The 10,504-nt window shown below is 43.8% G+C and overlaps 1 protein-coding gene and 1 long non-coding RNA gene across 3 annotated transcripts in view; one reads left to right on the top strand and one right to left on the bottom strand.

Annotated features, from left to right (window-relative positions):
* Positions 1-10,504, bottom strand: part of LOC119431251 (neuronal acetylcholine receptor subunit beta-3-like) — a 280,609-nt gene that overhangs the window by 237,251 nt on the left and 32,854 nt on the right. The gene's annotated exons all lie outside the window — the stretch shown is intronic.
* LOC125940608 (uncharacterized) overlaps positions 1-10,504 on the top strand; it is a 236,830-nt gene that overhangs the window by 219,995 nt on the left and 6,331 nt on the right. The window lies entirely within an intron of this gene.

Raw genomic sequence — 10,504 nt, forward strand, 5'->3', positions numbered from 1 at the left:
AGTTATTCCTCAGAATTTTAAGATTGGCAGCCCGCAAACAAATGTCACGAAACATAACGTTCATGGCGCATGCCTTTTATCTTAAATCTTCTCAGGCTATTAAATATTAAAAGTGCAAAACAATATCAGTGCTTAAACCTGAAAGAGTTGTTTCACTGACGCGGCTCTTTATGGGCAGCGTAGTGGCGCCCGTGCGATGTCTTTACAGGCCTTTCATGGCGTGTTAAAGCTTTTATGGGTGCCATAAATTTTGGCGCACCCGCGTGTAGTTCGAACACCATCTACGAAATTCAAGCGCAACGCGAAACCTTGCTATGGCAGTCGGTGCTTCGCCATTCGGGCGAAACTGCCATTTTTTTCCTAAGACACGGAAGCACGGAAGAGGACCTTCAAGAATCGGGGGAGGCAATGCTCGCGGCCTCGGGCTTGGAGGACCAGCGCAAGCTGGTGAACCAACTAGCGCTGTGTCCTGTTGTTCTTTACTATGTCCACGTCTGTGTGCGATGTTAACCTTTTAAGATGCTTTACCAACTAGCCCACCAGGCCATCCTGGTAAACCGGGCCAGGGAAGCAGCAAAGGCCAATGGCTACCTGGACTGAAGAGGCCACCCGCCTTGGGTGAAGAAAGAAGCACTCTTTCTCACTGGTTGAGATGATTAAACGTTTATTCTCTCTCTTTAATTGGGTGGGGGCAGAGACATGCGAAAACATACGCCGTGTCCCTCTTGGTGTTTCATACGTGACTCTCTTGTTTTTTTTCATTCTGGTGTTTGTCCTGGTTATTTTAATGCGAAGCACTCTCTTCCGAGTGCAGCTAGTTTTTACCGGGCGAGCCTATCAAGCCGTTTTCGTGGGCCGATCCCGGTGATAGCGCAGTGTAAAATTATGTGCCAGCAGGGGCGACTGGGTGTGTGCCACAGGCGTATTTACCGGGAGAAGGGCACTTTCTCCTCCCACTGACAAAAGAGGGGGTGGGGGGGGCAAAGTATGCGATTTGCCACTTGGGTGACTGGGTAAATGCCACTGGCCTTTAGTTTGCTTTCAGTCTTATATCTTCGCATTACAAACATGCCGTCCTACTTGTTAAAACACTACGCCATATGATCTCTACATAACTGTTTGCTACACAACAGTTACATTACTCACACAACCATTCTCTACAAATCATGAATGCTTCAGATTACGAAGATGTCAACTACAGTTGGGTCTGCCAAATTCTTGTCAATGGATGATTGTTCATTTTTGAGTCACTATGAAAATGACCACTGATTGTAGCACGTGCCAATCGCCGTGGCCCTTCTACTGTTGGCACACACAAGCTTGCATCACACACACAGCGCACGCAAACATGTTGGTCCATCTACTAACACTTTGCAGATCCCCAAGCGATGCTAAATAGTTAGCTGCCCGCAAAATGGTTAGCATAATGCTTCTTCTTTCTGGGGTTTTACGTGCCAAAACCAGTCCTGATTATGAGGCACGCCGTAGTGGAGGGCTCCGCATTAATTTTGACCACCCGGGGATCTTTAATGTGCACTACAACGCAAGCACACGGGCGTTTTTGCATTTCGCCACCATCGAAATGCAAAACGCCCGTTGCAAAACGCACGACCTCGTGCTCAGCAGCGCAAATGGTTAGCATGACATATTCAGGGTGATCAATTTTAAGTTTTACGGAATTTTTTTAAAATCCCCTGTGGCAGATAGCAAAATTCTTGTCCTTCAGCCGGATTTTTCGAGGAGGCGGACATTACAAGCACGATAACTCGAAACACATATTTAAATAATTAACAAAGACTCACTAATTAAATGCTTAATTACTCTACATTATTGCAATTTACGAATTGTAGCCAGTGAGCTTGCAAGACGTATCCACTAGAATTGTATTTCCAAGATGGCACCAGTTTTGAGATACTTCCCAAAGTGTGGAACAAAATACATGAGCATTCCAGTTACTTTTGGGCTTCAATGCATAAAAGAGCATTTTGTTAAAAAGTAAGTGGAACAATAGTGCATTTTTACGGAAAATTTGATGACGCATATTACAAACTGGCGTCATTCTGGAAATTCATTCCAGGTGGATACACCTTGCAAACTCCACAGCTACAATTCATGAATTGTAATATGTGCCGTGAAGCAATTGAGTAAAGAAAGAATTAGTGGATTTTTGTTAATTAGTTGAATATGTGCTTCGATTTCTCGTGCAAGTAATGTCCACCTCGCTGAATAATCCAGCTCAAGGACTAGAATTATGTTATCTGCAACAGGCTATCTTTTAAAAATTCCCTAAAACTTGAAAATCATCATCCTGTATACATCCACACATACACAGTGCATGGATTTGTATCATTTTAAAAGGTGTGTGCTGTTGCATCTAGGCATATGGCACTTCCCTTCCATAGTGAGGTTGCAACTGCTGTTCCTTTTCCAGGGATCTCCACTGCAAGTGGTGGTCAAGGGTGTCCAAGTTAAACCGTTTGGCTGTTTAGAAATGGCTTGCAGAGATGGTAGATTACAGAGAGTACTACAGTGAACTAGTTCCTGGTCACTGCACATAACTTGTTCTGTAGGCAAGAGATTTTGGTGGCTGCAGAGCTTTGCTAGGCAGCCGACTTCAGAACTGTGAAGAAAACGGTGCATTACTTTTACAGAGCCAGGCCTGTCGCTTCCAGATTCAAGTTTTTCATTTGCTTTCATGTGTATTATGTTTTCGGACCCACTAGGTCCTACGGAAAAGATAAATGGAATTTGTTTTTCTCTCACATTGTTGCCAATCCCCAACATAGGTGTGCCCATTCATAAATTAAAATGATGTTTTTGATAACACACCTTTCAGGATGTACAGGATGATCTTTGTCATCCTATGTTGCACTGAACCACGTTCATCATAATGTGGCACTAGAGTGGAAGCCAAAGCTGCTGTCAGCCATTGAGAAATGCAATCATCACAATGCACAGAATGAAAGTTAACATGAGCAAATCAGGAACACGATCTCGTTAATACACATATCCTTCACTGCAAGCTTGTCTCTGAGGACCAACTTCTTGGTCCTGAGCTCATCTCAAGTGTCAAAGAAAGCCTTATAGTTTAGACTCCAGTGCCACATTACTCTGAAACAGTAGCATGATGGGTCATGCGAGTGAAATGATTCAACCTGCAAACAATCACACTGACTGCAAAACCCAGAGTCTATGACTGCGCAAAGCAGCTCCACCACAATGCATCCCTTCACATGATCTGGCAGCCCTAGACATACGAACAAACGTGTGCTACTGGAAGCAACGCTCAAAATTGGTCTTTACTGGAACTGGCTGCTGATGGGTAATTTAGTGGTTTCATATACTTTCTATTCAATGCAACGGCAAAAAAACTAAGCACAAATAACTGGGCTGCAACATTTACAGAGACAGGCCAGGAGGGCGATATTGAAAAATGCTATTTGATGCCAAACAGTCGTCTAATTACAGACTGCAAGAAACGCAGCATGTTGTGCATGGTAAATATCAATGGAAACTGCGTGAGCAGACAGCTTCAGCATTTTTTTGAAAGCTTGGCTCAAATTATGTGGATTTTTCTGTTCACACCACACCGCAGGCTCATGACACGACCTTGCGTTCAGCATTTACTGCACCTCTCCTGTGCTTAAGAAGGTGGGGAGCTGTTTGCAAACAAAACAAGTCGATCAGGAAAGAGTGCACATCATTTATTTACAGCACACACACTCGCATGATTAGTTGAAGTCTGGTGAGTTTCACTCTACAAGGAAGTCGGGTCAAAGCAGATGCAGGCACAGTCCAGATGAAAGCACACCAGTCGCACATTATCCCTGCAAAACAAGAGCGATGCACCTCAGATATGCTAAAAGACTCGAATCTTCTAAGTGATCAACAAAAATGCACCATTGTTAACGAGAAGGCAATTCAAAGGCAACCAGGAACAGAAACTATTACCAGCACAGACAGCACAGAATGCTTTACGTATGCTCAGGTTTATGCACGTCTGTGCTATGGCATTACATTACAAAGAAGGGTTTACAGAAGAGTTGGTTAGAACCCTTTGAGCAATGGATGCACAGCACAGAAATATACATGAAAGTCGATGTGCCGGCTGACTGCATATCTTAGTCCTGGTACGTTTCCTTCACTTCACCCGTTAATGTACAATCGTCCCCTAATCTCCTTATCCTCATCTAATATTTCTCTCCAACACAAGAGTATAGACATGCGATGTGACACAAATGCCAATATGAGTATATACAAGACAAGTAAATATGCACTTCCAGGTCTAAACCTAGCACACATGCTCAGGTACTCAAGGAAGTGGACAGGAGTACAGCTGATGCTGTACCTAAGCTCATAGGGCGCTGCAAGCGTAATGCAAGAGCCATAGTTTTGGCTTGCACTGGTGGCAAGTTGTCTTTTGGTCCACTTTTGTTTCCCTTTTCTTATTCTACATTTCAATGAAAAGAATAGTTAATTTCGAATATTCTTTCATTGGCTTTCTTGTCTGTTGGCTTCATGTGGAAGTAAAGATGACTACTGGAGTATAGCCATCGGTGTGAGTCAGTTCGCCACCACTACCAGCATCTTCGGCGGCAAAGCAGCATAGCAAAACTTGCCACAAGCCATTGTCCAGGAATCCAACCAGTTTGAATCTACATGTAGGTTGCATTTGGAAGGCATTTCGAGAATTTACTCGTAGCAAAGTTGACAGTGGGGGCTTTAACATTGGTTGTGAAGTAGAGTCAAATGCTGGGAAACCAAAGTTACAATGAGAAATGCCTACACAAAAGTGGCTTGAAGGCTTTGAAAAATGGATTGAAATAACATGATTTTAGCCCTTTTACTGGTAAGATTTGTTCTGACGCTCCACAGCACCTGCCAGGTTCTTTTTGCATCATAAGAAGCTGCTTTTTCCTCATAGTTTTCTCTCATTTCAGTATTTGAGCCATTTGTGAACAGTTCATAAATTCCTTCGTCTGTCATAGCCAGGACAAAATGACATGCCACGCCAGTCCCAGCAACGACTGCCCTTCTGATCAGTCCCAGGCTGAACAGAACAGTCCCAGGCTGTTCTTTTTTCTTTTCCTCTTGCTGGCTCAGTGGGCATTTCATGCTACACAGAAACTGGTTCTCAGACGTCGGTTTCTTCCGATTCATAATTCATCAAGTATTCAGAAATCATTGTGGCGTCAAAGTGCAGACAGACCGGCCACACTGGTTCGCCATGGCTACCCTGCCGTGACAAAGCGAGAGAGCACCGATACATTTGCTCCACCTAGAGTCACAAATTAAACTTACAAGGTTCTTTGCAAGCGAAGCTTGTATACGCTAGCCTGCGCCGGTGATGTAACGCTAAAAAAACCAGCTGCTCTTAGAGCTGCACAGGTGGCTCGTGCTTGGGATGCGCTCGTGCCACTGCTCCCACGTTCGTCGTCATCTGCTTCCACAGCTGGCTGCGTTGCCACTAATCATTCCAGCATAGAATTTCACTTCTCTTCTGTGGTCGTAATGGGGAGGCCGCGTTTACGGGAGTGTGAGCCATTGCTTAAGGGGGTATGAGCCATTCGTTGTCTTGCGTAACGGACAGATCTAATTTTGAAGAAATTTGATGGAAATACATCCAGAATGAATGTGCTCGGGAAAGGGCTCGTTGTCGACGTGCCTATTCTAGCGTGGTCTTCCGAAGCCCAGGCAAAACCTCAGCGAAGAGCCGCGGATCCCGAGTTGAGGGAATGCAATGTTGAAGCCAAATGTCAGCAAAGAGCCGCCGACCCCGAGTTGCGGGAGCGCGATGTTGAGGCCAAACGTCAGCATCGTCTAGCCCTCCAGGAACCCGACAATGGTGGTGCACGCCTCGGCCCCAATGCTAAAGTCAACTTCCCCGGTGCGACGGCCAGGTTTCAACGCGAGTTTCTCAAGCGGAACTTTGGAGCCAGCTGCAGTGCGTGTGATCGGTTGTAGTTCGAGCACAACGTGGTACTCGTCTGTGCAATTCGTTCGGAGGAACACCGAAGAAAGAAACACACAAGCTTCACGTACCCCCATTTCCTCAACAGGGGAGGGGCTACTGATATTTATGTATTAGGTGACCTTTCTATAATGGCACAACAGGTACACAATGCTATTTTTTTTTGCACGAGTTGGTTTCAGGAGACGCTGGGAGTGCGCTGAATTCACAAAAACTAGTATACTCGAGAGTGGCAATCAAAGGGTAAAAGTCATCACGAAATTAGTTTGCCAGGCGCTCTGCAGCATGCACGGTGGAAGCCTTTGAAGCACGCTCCGCATAGAGCACACGCACCAATTGGGTTAGCGTAAGATCATATCACGGTTAGCGTAAGGTTAGCGGGGGCTTTTTACGGGATGGGCCTGGTGAGGCGTTGGTGGGGCACGACCCGTGTAGGTTTTTTCCGAGCATGTTGTGGAGCGAGGGAAAACGTTTTGCGTAGTGTCTGTGAAAACGAGGGCTTTGTTTTTTACATTTGCCACTACTTGTGTTTGCCTGGCTGGTTCGGCACTTGCTTTCCCACCTGGCGTGTTCTGTTATCGGCCATGATATTGCGGTGATTGATTGTCTGCTAAGGTTGTTCTTTTGTCGTCCCCTTTGCCAGTACACTTGTTTGCCTGCCTCGCTCTTCCGTTGCTTGCCGCTTCGCCATGCCCTTTCTATTGTCGGCCGCGAGACTTGAGTGCTCCGTTACGTCGTAAAGTGGGTTCTGTTCCTTACGCCGCTGGTTCTTTGTCATGCTGGTCACCGCTCGCGAACCCCCTGAGCAAAGGTGAGGAGCCTTCAAGTTTTATGAAAATACACTAAGGGAAGGAAGTATTGTGACAGGGAGAAATGTACAAAGTAAGCCCATGTGGGTTCCTTCAGTAGACAGCTTCACAGTGAATGGGGAATCTAATGCTTAATGTGGGCACTAATCAACCCATGCCCTTATATCTAGCATGATCATTTAGGCACTCTACAGTGATTAAACAATGACGTGACAGCTGATAGTGACACCAAATTAATCACATTATCATCAGTTTACAAGACTAAGCAATGTAGGACATGGTTCTGCCCTAGTCACGCCACGTTCAAAGCTGCACCACATGCAGAATGGCCAGTGACATTGCATAACCTGCAAGCCGCAATTTTTTTGCCACCTGTATGTACAGTTTGTGTTAGTGGAAGAACAATATCAGGTCTGTTCAATTTGCCTGCAACACCTGAACCAGCTCTTGAGGTGCTGCACCCTGCTATTCGTTTCAACGGTGCAGCAATGTCGCCCTCTGAAACACGCAGGTCATTTCCAAAGGTGCAGGAAAAGTGCCAGGGCTGGTTCTCAATTTTTCTGCACCATCTCTAGTGTAGGTGAAAACTTTATGCAGAAGTACAGGAGCAAAGCAGCAGCCCAGCAGATGACGCAGCGTACGGGAGCATGCACTGTTGAAACCTTGCTGACGCAAGTCTCCTTTGTCTATGAAAGCGTGCACAAAGTGTATTTACGCATCAGAAGCTGATCATACCTGCGATTCGGGACCTCTCAAACTGATGCAGTCAGCACACATTAGTAGGACAAAACGTAACGCCTGCACTACGTTTGCGTCTTGGCATTCGTTTCGAGTGTCGCGTTGTGCCTGCACCGCTGAAATTAACCTGCATGATCACTGAACTACTTGTTCACCGCCGTGAACTGGTTCACCGTGATGGAGGCGAATCAAACAGACCTATCATTATGAAGGCTCTGTTCCTAAAAAACACACCAACTCCTGAGAGTGAATACCTACCTAATCACTCTTCTTTGGGTTGTTTACAGACAGGTAGTGGTACAGAACCACCAGGAGAAACAAGGATACCCCGAGGGCGTTTGCAAAGACAGCCAGTTGGATGTCGGTGATCATGGTGACCTGCATACAATGTAACAATGGTCAGACAACATTGAAGGTGTAACACAAACCTAATACCCTATTTGTTTGTCCTTTCCTTCACAGTTGTCAATAAGCTGAGAGAGAAGAATAGGTTTAAGAAGTTTGTAAAAAGCCTAGACACAAAGAACATTTATCAAATGACAGAGACAGAACATCAACGAGTGTACGGAGGTCAACACACTTGTCTAAAACACACTCCTGAGTGCAAAAGCAGCTACCAAAGCTACCAGGTCGAGTGAAATCAATGGAAACTGTAAATTTAGTCACGCAACCTCACATACTGCCCATTTTGTGCCAAATACCATCTTCAGATATCGCCAGCGCAGTCCTGAGAATGTAGTTCGTGCATTCTTGAGAAGTGTGCTGATCTCTGTACAGCACTTTTGTATTTTAGTAATACTATCTAGGTATTTACAGAGGTGCCAGTGTGAAAAAGAACACCTAATTCTATGTTTTAACAATTAGTGCAAAAGTGTACGTTGAGAAGTGCCTTGTGAAGTGTGCCAAATTTGTCATGTTCAAGTCCAAACTGTTTCATTTCACTGTAAGTGAGGACATGTAATGGATTGGAGCACAAATCGGGCATTCCCTTTCAAATTGATATGCTATGTACTAATACAAAGCTGCAATTTAGAAAAAAGGAATGCCATTATTTACGACATATTTGTATAGGAAATTAGTTAACATGTAAGAAAGGTAAGAACTGTTGGAAAAAAAAATACAAGTTGAAGAATGTATGGCACGGCACTTATTTGAAGTGCTGAGCATAACCACATGCTTGGCAGCACTGGACCCGTTATACAAGGCAATAATTTTTTAAGTTTTATGTAATATTTAGAAATAGCCTGTTGCAGATAACATAATTTTAGTCTTTGAGCTGGATCATTCAGCGAGGCAGACATTACTTGCACGAGAAATCGAAACACATATTCAACTAATTAAGAAAACTCAATTAATAACCTTTTGAATTAATTTCTTTACGGCACATTGTAATTTACGAATTGCAGCCGGCGAGTTTGCAAGGCTTATCTGCTTGGAATTAATTTCCAGAATCACACTGGCTTCGAGATATGCACCATCAAACTTGCAGTGAAAATGCACTATTGTTCGGCTTACTTTTTTTTTTGCAAAACGCTCTTTTATGCATTGAAGTACAAATGTAAATGGAGTGCCCATGTATTTTGTTTCACACTTTCGGAAATAATATCTCGAAGCTGGTGTCATCCTGGAAATTCATTTCAAGTGGATACTTCTTGCAAGCTGAGCGGCTACAATTTGTAAATAGCAATATGTGCTGCAAAGTAATTGAGAAGTTACTTAGTGCATTTCTGTTAATTAGTTGAATATGTGTTTCAATTTCTCGTGCTAGTAATGTCCGCCTCTTCGAACAATCCAGCTCAAGGTCAAGAATTATGCTATCTGCCACAAGTGATTTTTAAAAATTATATAAAACTTCCATAAAATGGTCACCCTGTATAAATGCTCATTAGAAAGCACAATGGCATGTGACACATCAGATTATTATTTAAACATTTGCATTTCAAAAAGAAAAGAGAGAGAGAGAAAAAAACACCATAGGCTATGATGATTGGGCAATGTAACTGGGTGCTCTGACTTGTTAAACTTGCGTTAAGGTCTTATCAAGTATATTCCGAATAAACAAGTGAACAAACAGTAATAAATTATTCCAGAAAACTATGACGCCCAAAATAATTAAATATTGCTAGTTTACGAAAGAATAATAAGAAAGTACACGTGAATGTGTCTTGGTCTATAACCTATTACAGAAACTTGGTTGAATTCGTTCCACGCGTTTGGTTTAAACAAGTTACTAGCTGCAGCAGCAGACCACGACTCAGTTAACTGAGATATCCAGTTTGTTGAGGTTTGCAAGTTTTCCGTAGGAGCTATGTTTAGCAAATACGCGTGTAATCATTTGTTTCCTGCAGTGATGCTATGTTTTAAGACAACAATACTAGTAAGCTACCTACTCCAAAAGCCTGTTCTCGATATGATCACACCGAAGTGTGAAAAAAACCAACACGCGGTCAATAAATCGCAAGCATGCATTCCACACAGGCAGTCAGTGAGCAGGAAAAGTGTCAGCATAATTAGGCTGTAGATCTAAGTTAGAAATATTAGCACACCACTAGTTAACGCAAATCGAAGCTAGAGAGATATGCCAGCGAAGCACCGGTCTACGTGTCGCCCCAACACGGCAACTCCCTCGCTTTCGCAAACTTCCATTGGCAACAGGCGATTAGGCATACGTATAACGACAGTGATCAGCGAGAATACCGGACGCTGAAGAGTTTTGCATCACCACAAACCTGGATATTTGCGTGGAAAATCCAAGCAAGCGCTCTCCAAAACAAATCCTTCGCTGCGCAACGTCACCACGCCGGCTACCATGCACGACACTCTCGTTCTCAAACGCTTAGTGGTTCGCCGGCAGCGCTAGTTCATACTAACAACTAATAACAACATAATTGACTATATTCAATATATGTTTAATATTATAACGCGATATAGCTTTAAAATAATAGCATATTACTGCTATTGAATATATCACGTGACCAAATAAGGG

The sequence above is a fragment of the Dermacentor silvarum genome, chromosome 10 (genome assembly GCF_013339745.2).
Source record: "Dermacentor silvarum isolate Dsil-2018 chromosome 10, BIME_Dsil_1.4, whole genome shotgun sequence".
In the NCBI taxonomy this organism is placed as follows: Eukaryota; Metazoa; Arthropoda; class Arachnida; order Ixodida; family Ixodidae; genus Dermacentor; species Dermacentor silvarum.